This window comes from Polypterus senegalus, chromosome 6, assembly GCF_016835505.1.
Source record: "Polypterus senegalus isolate Bchr_013 chromosome 6, ASM1683550v1, whole genome shotgun sequence".
Taxonomy (NCBI): domain Eukaryota; kingdom Metazoa; phylum Chordata; class Cladistia; order Polypteriformes; family Polypteridae; genus Polypterus; species Polypterus senegalus.
The window spans coordinates 153,267,566-153,280,425 of NC_053159.1; positions in this window are offsets into that span (position 1 = coordinate 153,267,566).

Genomic DNA, 12,860 nt, shown 5'->3' on the forward strand with positions numbered 1-12,860 from the left:
TCTGGCATTGTCTTGATGACTCGACCCATTACCCAGGAATTGCGAGGTGTAGCTTTATCTACAATTAGAACAACGTCCCCTGGTTCAAAATTTCTTCTTGGTGCAAGCCACTTTTGACGTTTTTGAAGTATTGGCAAATACTCTTTTGTCCATCTTTTCCAAAACAAATCGCCATGTATTGAATTTGTTTCCAGCGTCTTCTTGGGTATGGTTCATTTTCTGAAATGAGTTTAGGTGGTATTTCAGGTTTTGTCTTCAATAATAACAAGTGATTGGGTGTGAGTGGTTCCAAATCATTTGGGTCATCTGATGTCTTCGTAAGGGGTCTGTTATTGAGTATTGATTCTACTCTACACATCATTGTAGGAAGGTTTTCATCATCGAGTGTTTGTTGGTTTAGTGTTGAATTTAAAATCTTTCTTATGCTTCTGATTTGTCTTTCCCACACTCCACCTTGGTGAGAGGCTGATGGTGGATTAAAAATCCATTTGATTTGTTCTTGCATCATAGCGTCACTGATTTTTTTGTGTTCCAGTTTTTTAATAGCTTCTCGTAGTTCTCTTTCTGCTCCAACGAAATTTGTTCCATTGTCTGAGCGCATGATTTTAACTTGTCCTCTTCTATCTGTAAATCGGAGTATGGCTTGGATACAAGAATCAGTGTCTAAGCTGTGTGCAATCTCTATGTGCGCGGCTCTGGTTGTTAGACATGTGAAGATTACTCCGTATCTCTTGACTAGACTTCTTCCTCTTTTGACTTGGAAGGGACCAAAATAATCAACTCCAACATTAGTGAACGGTGGTTGGTTTGATGCTAGGCGATCTTCTGGCAAATCTGCCATTTTTTGCTCACCTGCTTTCGCATTGTATCTTCTGCATGTTGTGCACTTTGAAATTATTTTTCTGATAGCTGAATTTGCTTGAGGTATCCAGTATTTCTGGCGTAATTGTGCGAGCACGTAGTTACGTCCACAATGACCGACGCGTTTATGAATGTGCTGCAATATGAGTGAAGCAACATGTGAATGCTTGTGAAGAACTGCAGGATGTTTAGCTTCTTCGGGCATCGCAGCTTTACAGAGTCTTCCTCCAACTCTTAATATTCCATCTTGTATGATCGGGTCGAGTTTATAGATTTGACTGTTCTTTTAACACAAGTCTTTTCTTTAGAGCTTTTAATTCTTCTGGAAATTCTTGCTGTTGACTTAGACGGATAAGCTCGGTTTCAGCTTTAACTAAGTCATCTAAAGAAATTGTACTTGGTTTTAAAGTCCGTTTATATTTTTTCATGTGTTTTGTGATTAGTGATTCTTGTTCTTTTGGATTACCTTTAATCTGACTGGCTTCTAGTTGAAATGTTTTTCTTTCATTTCTTAAGTGCAGCAATAAATCTTTAAACTTGAGAAACCAAGCTACCGCTTTCTTCAAGCGATGCCAATCTGAAAAGTAAGTGATTAGTTTGTTGATGGGTTCGGTCACCTCTCTACTCTTGTCATGTTAACTACACAAATTTTAGTTTCTGGATCATCTTCAAAGATGAATCGTTCAGTTGATCTGGTCTTTTTGGCCACTCACATTCTGATTTCAATAAGAAACTTGGACCTTGTGACCATGTGGTGTTCTTGAGAAAGTTTTCTATGCTCAGCCCTCTAGAAGCTTGATCAGCCGGATTAAGGACAGATGTGACATACCTCCACTGTGAAGGTTGTGAATGATCTCTGATCACGGAGATTCTGTTTGCAACAAAGGTCTTGAATCGAGTGCTTTCATTTGAGATGTATTTTAGCACCGTGGTGCTGTCAGTCCAAAATGTAGATTCTCGTAAGGGCATTTGAAGCTCACCATTAAGCATTTTGTCAATTTTAACTGCCAGAACTGCTGCTGTCAGCTCCATTCTTGGAATTGTGACCTGTTTCAATGGTGCGACTCTTGACTTGCCCATCAGGAATGAACAATGCCCTTTGCCCTCTTCATTTGTTAAAACAAGGTAGGTGACAGTGCCATATCCATCTTCACTAGCATCTGCAAAATGGTGCATTTGTGCTGTCTTTATGGTTCCAAACCCAGTAGGTTTGAAGCATCTGTTCACTTTATAGTCTGTAAGTAACTTCAAATCTTCCATCCATTTTTTCCATTTCTGAATGTGTTTGACTTCTACTTCTTCATCCCACCCACATTTCTCTTTACATAAGTCTCTTAGAATAAGCTTTGCTGGCAGTAAAGCAGGTGCTAGAAAGCCAAGTGGATCATAAACTGAGCTAACAACAGACAGGATACCACGCCTTGTAGCGGGCTTGTTTTGCAACTTAATCTGAAATTTGAAACTGTCAGTTTCTGTGCACCACTGGATTCCCAGGGCACGCTCTGTGGGAAGGAGACTGTGGCTCAAATCTAAGTCCTTTTGTTCATGAGCTCTGTCTTCTTCAGGTATGGACAATAAAACTGCTCTGTTGTTACTCACCCACTTAGTCAAATGGAATCCCCCTTTGAGGCATAGAGCTTGGAGGTCCTTAGCCAGCTTTATTGCTTGTTCTTCTGTCGTCACTGACCTTAAACAGTCATCCACATAGAAGTTGTTGAGAATGGTGTTAACAGCTTCCTCAGGAAATGTATCCTTGGCATCTTCGGCTGTTCTACGCAAGGCATAAGAAGCACAACTGGGTGAAGAAGTAGCACCAAAAAGATGTACTGTCATTTTGAATTCTTCTAGGTCTTTACTTAGATTACCTTCAGGCCACCATAGAAAACGTAAAAGATCTGTGTCTTTGACTGGTATCTTAACTTGGTAGAACATTGACTTAATGTCTGCCATTAAGGCTACTGGCTCCTTTCTGAATCTTGTAAGGACGCCAATGAGTGTGTTAGTTAGGTCAGGGCCTTTTAGTAATTGTTCGTTAAGTGAAATCCCTTGGTAGGTGGCAGTGCAATCAAAGACCACTCGAATCTTATTTTTTTTTGGATGATACACACCGTGATGTGGAATATACCACACTCTGCCTTCATTGCAATTCAGGCTTTTTTTGGGTACTTTAACAGCATAGCCATTGTCTATAATATCTTTCATGAAGGCTTTATAGTCTTTGTGGAAACCTGAATTTTTGCTCAATTTTCTTTTGAGTCCGATAGCACGCTGTTCAGCTATGCAGCGGTTGTTCGGCATTTTAAGTGAGTCATCCTTCAAAGGCAAATTTAAACAATAGTGGCCACCTACCAGTCTTGCAGATTCTGAAGCTATGCGCATGAACTTGATGTCTTCTTGTGACATTTCCTCCTTTTCTTCACAATTGCGCTCTGGAAAATCTGTGTTATACTGTTGCAGCAACATATCTTCAATCTCTGTTATTGAGACACGATTGATTGAATGTTTAGACATCTTACCACTTTGTTTTGCGAGGTCGTCTTTCTCTTTGTATGGTCCACCAACTTGGCTAGGTATGATTCGCGACTGCTTGAAGATTTCTGGATAGTTGATTCCTATTAAAAGATCAACTTCAGAGTCAATACGAGATAGACGTACCTCTTTAAGATATGCCCACTTATCAATATCTTCTTGTAGTGGAATACTTTCTCTGTTCACTGGAATGGAGACCTGTGTGAAGACCTTTGGCAAATCAATATATTCAACATCATTGAGACCACAGACTTGTAAATCTGATAAAACAGAACATTGGGTTAGCATTTTTGAATCATCATCATAATTACTCATAGTTTTGAGGAATACTTGTGTCCTTTTCCCTTGAAGGCTCAGTTGTCTCTGGAGCCTTTCAGTACAAATTGTTACTGTACTGCCGAGGTCTATGAAGGCATATGTTTCTACATACCTTTCACTTTTTTTGGATTTTACCTTAACAGGAACTACTTGTAGTGCGCATTCTTCTCTAGCCCCTATAAAGATACAAGTTCCAGTCTCGGTTTCCGTTTCAGTAGATGTTGCCACACTGGCCGTAGCTTTAAATACTGCTCCACTGTTCCTTTGAATGTGCAGGATATCTGGGTGCTGTAAAGAACATGTCTGACATTTCATTCTCTCTTTACAATTCTTACTTAGATGACCCTGTTTGAGACAGCGAAAACATAAACCTTTAGATTTTAAAAAGTCTATTCTTTCTTTATGTGGCAATTCTTTGATTTTTTTACATTCGGCGAGAATATGTTGGTTGCTGCAAAATGAACAAGTATCATTAACAATATTTTTGACAAAGCTTTCTTGAGTCTCCTTTTCGGCTACATCAGAAATATTGGTGGTGAAAATACTTGATCTCTGTCCGTACTTCTGAGGAGACCTACTTTTGTCAGTTTTTTCCTTTTTCTCCATGTTACCTTGTGTAACATCTCCATAAAAGGGATCCATCATCATTCTCACCTGGCGATGTAGAAAAGTAATTAATTCATCAATACCTGCCCTTCTACTTTCCTTTTCTTTAAATTTAAAAGCCCAGCTTCTCCACTTGTCTCGTAAAGTGTATGGGAGCTTAGAGATTATTATACGAATATTTGGGTTGTTACTGAATGTATCTCGACTTCCTGCACTTGTCATTGCGTCTATACAACTATCAAGAAAAGATGCATATTCTCTCAGAGCTGCGCTATCATTTTGTTTTATTTGAGGCCACTTCAATGCCTTTTCCATGTATGCATCAGCTATGAATACTTCATCACCAAAATAAATTTCCAGTTGCTTTCTGGCATTTTCATAACCTAGAGTTGGTGGCAGTCGCACACAGCCTTTAACTAGATCCTGAGCGGGACCTCTTGTGAATTGGATTAAATAATCTAATTTATCTTGAGGATTTTGTAACACATCTCCAATAGCATTATCAAAGGCTCTGATAAAATCTGCATAAGCTAATGGGTCTCCTGAAAATAAAGGGACCTGCCTATGAGGTACTTCACCACGCGGAGCTGGGGTGCTGGAGCAGGCGTTGTCTTTTGATCAGTTAACGATTTTAACGTTTCATTGATTGCTTTACTACATTCGAGTTGGCCCCTTTGACATTCGGTTTGATTCTTCTGATATTCGACTTGGTTCCGCGCTAGCACATTTAGTATATCATTTCCAGAGCTCTGAGTGTCGGTTTTTTCCAGATCTTCTACTTTAACTTTAAGTTGACGTAGCGTTTCTAAGATACTATCGAGTGTCGATTGTTCAATCAGCACTGACGTAGAAGGTAATGATGTGGTTTTCTGAGCTAAAGAGTCAAGTTTAACATCAAAAGTATGTTTTAATTGAGGTGACGTCTTTCTTTTTTGGCTTTATGCGACCCGTTCTTGAAATTGCATCTCTTCGAACTGATTTACTAACTGTTCATCAACTTTATGTGCTAACAGTCTATTTGCGTCTTCTAACCAAGCCGTAGTAGCGACAGTGAATTCATTCCATTTCTTATAGCGTTCGTGAATGTCGTTTTCTGTTTCTGAATCGCTCCTCCTTATTTAATATACAAAGTAGCTTTTCATGTAGTTCTTCTAGCTCTCTGTGTGTCGAACGAAAATCTCCAAATCTTTTTGCCACCATTAAGCGGTTTTCTGGAATGTTTTTAAGACTTTCGATCTCAGCTATGAACACATGAAGCTTATCTTCCTTCTGACTTATGTGATCTTTAAGATCTCTAATAATATTTTCTGACTTCGAGTCTGAACTCAGATCACTGCCGATCTCACTTGAGCTCTGTTTAGACATTGCCATGACAACAGCTCGAGCAAATGACAAGACGTTTCTTGACAGCAATTTCGTCACAATAGAGACGTTCCAACAAAGCAGCAATTCCTTGAAACAAGGCTTCAATGACTCAAACCAAAGCACATCCAAAATGTCTTTTTCCAAGACGTCCTTTAATAATATCACAGTCTCTTAAATCTTCTTAAGGTACGGCGACCTTGCTTTCATTTACGATCATGCGAAGATAGTAGATTATATCACAGTACCTTCTGAATGATTCAGTTCTTTTCCTTCGTTGACGAGTTCTGTAGCAGAAGTGTCTTCTGTTCTCGAATGGTAGATTCCAGTTCAGGCCTTAGATAGCAAGTTTTCTGACGAAAATGTAGCTGCGTTTTCTTTTTCCCAAAATTATCAAAGTTCTGCAGATTCAACTCAAAAAATGGGATTCAACAAAAGCCTGACGCAGAAATGATTCCACAGACAAAGTATCTTCGTTTTTTAAAGTTTAGTTAAGTTTTAAAGTAAAACAGTTTACACAAAAAAAAGGAAATTAAAATAGCAAAAAAAAAGGGAAAAATTAATGTTAAGAAAAGTTCAATTATAGATTAATCTTGTTACATCTCAAATCGTTACTATTTACTTAATATTTCTGAACCATTTCAAAACGGTCAGAAAACTGTATGCTTATCCCATTTCTAAGCTTAAATGGGTCTTTCAAGTCCTTCTTTACTGGGACTTGTTCCAAACAAACTGAACTTATTATCACACTGTTATTCAGTTATAGTAAGAAGGTTCTATCTCTTGTTAACTATAGGGGGAAAAGACTATACTATAAGCTATGACTATGAAAGACATTAATATTCTATTCAAATTAAGCACACATCAATGTGAGTTTAACTCAAAACTTTAACTTTCTAAGATTGGCTCTTACAATATGCAAAATTTATCTTAATTTTGTATCTATACGTCATTTTAATTTTCTATTTAAATAGGTTAACATATTCAGATATGTTGGAGGGCAGCAAATTGAAGCACCACCCCGCCCCGAGCGGCACGAACTTGAGTTACGCCACTGTTTAGATCCACCTGTCATATGAACACTTCAAGCCTATTAGGGGGTGAATTTAAAATAAATGTAATGGGTACCTTTGGTGGTGGCCAGGGTATGGTGTGAAGTTTGCTTACCTTGCTGCCTTGTGAATGCGGGTGGTCAGTTTAAAGTTAATCATTCTTCTTTGTGTTTTCTCTTCAGATGAAATGCTTTGTGATGTCACAGAGAGAGAGAGACGGAGGTTTTTTTAGCAAAAGTCAACAGTCTTATATACAATCATTGCCAGTGTTAACACTCAAATTTATATTACCAAAATGCATTATTCACCCCATTATATCCTAACTACATTGTCACATGGTCTGCTGGAGCCAATTACAGCCAACACAGGAAACAAACCCCAGGCAGAGCACCAGCCCACCGCAGGGCACATGCACACTAGGGACAATTTAGAATCACCAGTGCAGTGCACCTAACCTGCATGTCTTTGGACTGTGGTAGGAAACCTATGCAGACACGGGGAGAACATGCAAACTCCATGCTCGGAGGACCCGGGAAGTGAACCCGGTTCTCCTAACTTAAAGGCAGCAGCGCAACCACTGTGCCACCGTGCCGCCATCACCAAAAGATGTGCCAGATGCACCTTGTGACATTATGCTACCTGCAGTAAATTTCACACTTGTACTTTAAAAGAGCCGATTATTAAATGACCCTGATTATTAACTGCCACTATCTACTTCAGTGACATAGCTGACTGAAAAAGCAATCATCTTTACAAAGATAAAGTGGGTTACATTAAGTTTCTAAAATATTTAAAATAACTTTTCATCTTGAGCTACCAGAATGATTTAGGTCATCCTTAGTCTTTAATATTTTATTGTAGAGAAAAATGATACATATTGATGTAGTGGTTAGTACTGCTGCCTCATGGCTTCTGGGTTCTAATCCAGAGCTGGTCCCTGTCAGTAAGGAGCTCACAAATCTGCTCTGTTTCTGCACACATCTCAAAGACACGCAAGATCTGTAAACTTGGCCCATTATATGAATGACTGTGGTTTTGTGGACTGGGCCCACCTTTGAGGATTGTGATCGTTTTGTGAACAGTGTTGTCAAGGTAGGTGCCAGGTCCCTGTGACACTAACCCTAGATAAACAAGTCAGATAATAGATGTATGAATAGATAAAAAATTGTATAATTACATCATTATTTATGTAGAAATACAATGTAATAAACACATACAAGTTAAATCTTGCCAGGTTTACCTAATGTATCTGGCATGATCCAATGACATATGATGAGATTTGAATTTTGGGGAAAAAGATTTGTAGAGTTCACATTAGTTATTATACTTATCAAAATGTCTTCAGAAAAGGAGAATACAAGCTTAAAATACTAACCAGTATATACTGGCTATATGATTAATTAGAAGAAAAGAAAGAAAAATGTTACTTTAGATTTGAATAGAGATGATGGCTTTGATTTCCATTTCATGCAAAAAGATGTTTGTTTCTGCTTTGTGGTGTTGTAGTAATTTCTCTACAGTGTTCAGATTCAGCATTATTTTGAAACAATGTGTTTCTCCTCAGCAGGCCAAGGTAACAAGTATTTCTAAGTTGTCTCAGTATCAGTAACAGTTTGTTAATAAGCAATGGCAGAGACTGGCAGAAGTCTTTCTTTAAGGTGTTTTCCAAAGGATTGTTGAGAATGTTTGTTAAGGTTGTCACCAAAGCTGAAAGAAACTCCTGAAAGCAAACCCTGAATTGCCATTTAAGAAAAAGTAAAGTCATTTCAAGAATTAGTTCTCTATTTCTTTGGTTGCTTCAGCACAAGTTTCTCTCACATCTGTTCCTTTAACAGTAGAATTACCAGAGCCTCGTAAAAGACGTAAATCCAGCCCACCTTAAATCCCTTCGCACATCTCCGTCAGCGTCTTTTGTCTTCTAAATGTGTCGATAAGCCCAAACAGCAAGCAACCCGCTATACTATCCCCCTCATCACCTTAGAAAGGGCAAGAAGTTCTCCAAGTTCCTGCCTTGATTGATTATCTGGGAGTGAGCTACCCAGAATTATAAGGGGAAATAATTTGATGTGTATTTTGTGTCTACAACAATCTATGTAAACACATCGTTAAAACAGAAACGTTATTCATGTTTTAGTAATAAATAACAAAAGGTAGACATGAACTGTATAACGTGTGAAGGCTGATGGCCAAATATCAAATAAATACTTTCACAAAAGGTGCAAATACAAAATAGCAGGTGCTGTGGTTAGAACTGCCGACTTATAATCCAGAGGCGGTGAGTTCGAAACCAGCTCCCGGGCAAATTTACCGTGTTGAGTAGTGAGCTGCTCTTATTGTTAATATTATACAATAAAAACATACATTTGATCTATGTCTGTAACAGCCAGTGTAAATTTATAGTACTTGTAAAATTAGTGGGTTTTTTTTGACAAAAAACAGAGACATAGGTATATATGATATTTGCAATAACTCATTTTATGATGTGTTTAGTACATTTTAGAAAACATTGTGGCACTGATGCAACATTATTCATATTATTCATATTCATTCGCATGCCTTCTTGCACTTATAATCAGTGACCGCGTTTTTTTTTCTCGATCTTGCTCACTTTTGAGTGCACTTGACAAAAGACGCTGACAGAGAGGTGCGGAGGGATTTAAGGTGGGCCGGATTAACGAGTTTTTTCGTGGGCTCTGGTAATTCTAGTGTTAATTACTTAAACACTGTTTAATGCAAGCAGACATTTTATATATAATGGGTACCAAATAGCACAGCAATCAGAAATAAGAAACACAATATGGTGATGCCCATGAAATCCAGAAACATAAATTGGTGATTTCCATGCAAAAAAGTGCACAAAATGGCAGCATCTAAAAAACCAATTAAAAAAAAATCGATGACAAGATAATTGTCACCAAAAGAATGAAAAAACAACTACAGTAATCCCTCGCTATATCGCGCTTCAACTTTCGCGGCTTCACTCTATCGCGGATTTTATATGTAAGCATATCTAAATATATAACGTGGATTTTTTGCTGCTTCCTGGGTTCTGCGGACAATGGGTCTTTTTACTTCCTGTACATGCTTCCTCAGTTGGTTTGCCCAGTTGATTTCATACAAGAGACGCTGTTGGCGGATGGCTGAGAAGCTAACCAATCAGAGCACGCAGTTAAGTTCCTGTGTGCTGATTAGCTCAGCGACGGAGCGCCGAATTTAATTCCATGGCATTAACCAGGAAGTCTCGTCTCGCTCATTCAGCATCAACGTGTTTTGCTGTGTAAAGAGTTAACTTTTGTGTTCTTTTGTGTTTATCTTTGTGCGTAGTCAAGCCCTTCATTATGGCTCCAAAACAATCTGCTCCTGCTACTGCTTCAGGGGCCGTGCCCAAGCATCAATGGAAGATGTTAATGATTGCCAAAAAGGTAAAAGTTTTGGATATGCTGAAGTAAGGGAAAAGCTACACCGCTGTAGGATGCCATTACGGCATTAATGAGGCTACGATTCTTTTTATTTAAAAAGTAGGAAAGGAATATAAGATCTACGGCCGCAGTGTCCTTTTAACCAGGTTGCAAAACGAGTTGTAAGTGGATGTAATAAGGCAGTAGTCTGGATGGAATCTGCTTTAGGGATTTGGATTGAATACTGCTGGAAGAAGAACAACGGTGGTGCTACACAGTCGCCTGAAGAGGCTCCTTTAGAAGAGCTGTACCGCTCTCCTTTGTTGTGCAGTAAAATGAAACTCATCATTATCGGACAAGTCATCGTGTCATTATTGGTGAGTAACCATAATTCATTTTCTACTTACAGTACTTAGTACATGTACGTATGTTTAGTGTCACTGTACACACATTTACTGTATAGAATTTTTCTTGCATTTTACGTATTTATTGCTGGTGGCCTGTCTATCGGTAATGGCTGTAACATATATGATATCGAAGATGCGCAATATCTTTAAAATAATATTTAGGTTTTACTGTATATAAACAGTGTGTTTACAATCTTACCTAATATCTAAGAGAATACAAAGGGTTTATGCTGTATAACTGTGCGGGTAATATTTATAAAAACAGTGTGGGAGAGTTTATAAGGGGTAAAATATATAAAAAATAACCATATAAACATATAGTTTCAACTTCGCAGATTTCCACCGATCGAGGAGGGATTACAGTACACTTAATACCAAATTCCACACTGGAAATAAATATTAGAGTTTAAATATTAATACACGCCTGATAGGGTGTGAGTATGTTTGAAATGGGCCCTTTAATCAGCTGGCATTCCTTTTATGTTTCCAGCGTAGGTTAGGTCTTTGTCCCCATTTCTGCTGGGATAAACTTTGAAATTCAAAAAATAAATTATTAAGATGCATGAATGAATGGGTGATTGATATGTTGTTCCCATATATTGCTATAGGAGGTTGCCTTTTGGCCTAGTAAGCCTTCACTCCAAGGGACTGTATAACCCTAGAATTAAGTACTTCCTACCATGAGATGGCTTTAAACTGCCTTTCCAGGGTCATATTCAGGGATCACTCTAGGGGTCAGATGCTGCCCAGCGGTCATTCCAGAAGTTAGAATGCCTTCCTGTCTGTCACATCCTTCACTCCGAGCCTTCAGGTGCCAGGCCTTTAAGGAGCCTTACTTAAGGAGACATCGTGTGAAGGAATGGTTAACCTGTCAGGGACTACTATGGATGTTCTGAGTGATTTGGAAATTGTAGAGGGAGAATTATTGCTTAGATTAAATAGGCTGAAATCAAACGAATCACCAGGACAAACCGATCCAGTTAACCTTTATTCTCAAGTGCTTAAAGAGGTTAACAAGTGCATATATAAACCCTTGACATATATTTTAAAAATGTCAATATGCACTGCAAAATTCCTAAAATAACAAATATTATCACGTTATACGAATGGGGTGATTGGGCAGGCCCAAGCAACTGTAGGCTAGTAAGCATCATATGTAAATTAATGGGAGAAATTATTAAGGAAATGAATCATATTGCAGAAAGAGTAGTATTAGCGAACAGTCAACCTGAGTTCAGACATGGGAAGAGTGTTTTACTAATATGCTGGAATTCTTTGAAGGAGCAATAGAAGCATACAATCAAACAGGTGAATATAATATTATTTATCTTGATTTTCAGAAGGTATTTCATAAGGTCCCACACAAACAGTTAGTGATCAAACTAAAGGAAGTGGGAAATGAATATATAATTGGATTTGTGAAACTCAAAAAACTTATAAGAAGGACCCAGGTGACATCTTGGTCTTGTCACAGTCAACATGCAGATAGTGTACAGAAGCCATAAAGAAAGCCAACATAATGCTAGATTATACTGTATATCATGAATGTATAGATTACAAGTCAAAGGAGGTTATGCTTAAGAGTTATAACATACTGGTAACCTCTTACCTGGAGTACTGCATACGGCTTTGGTATCCATATTACAAAAAAAGACATAACCACATTAGAAACGGTCCCGAGAAGAGTGACTAGGCTGATACCAGGACAGACAGGTTTGAGCTATGAGGAAATATTAAAGGAGTTTAACCTTTCCCATATAAACAAACAGAAATTAGGGGAGATTTCAAACAAACATTATACATTTTTCTCCAAACAGAGAATCACAGACACATGGATTAAATTACCAATAAGTATGGTAGAGTGTAGGACTTTAGGGACATTCACATCTTGACTTATTCAATAAGGTGAATAGAATTGGCAAATTGTGTTGGGCTAAGTGGCCTGTTCTGGTTAAAATTGTTGCTAATGTTCTAATATGATTCCAAGCCTGCCATTTGTGTGGCTCACTAGTGAGATCTTCTATCATGGCACCTGCTGTTGAAGGTAAGAGTGAGAAAATAAAAGTAACACCTGGTCCATTTTAATCACAGGAAAGTTGTGTAGAAGACTTTTCAAACTGGGGCATCAAATAACAGTGAGATTAGGGTAAATCAGATTAAAAGATCATATGCTACATAGAACTATTTATTAACTAGATTTAAAAAACAGAAATGACAATAGAAAATAATATACTAATATTCGAAAATTAAATAATATTCTAAAATCATTAAACAGTAGGAATAAAGGCAAGCATTGAAACAGTATCCATCCATCAACCTGTTTTGTG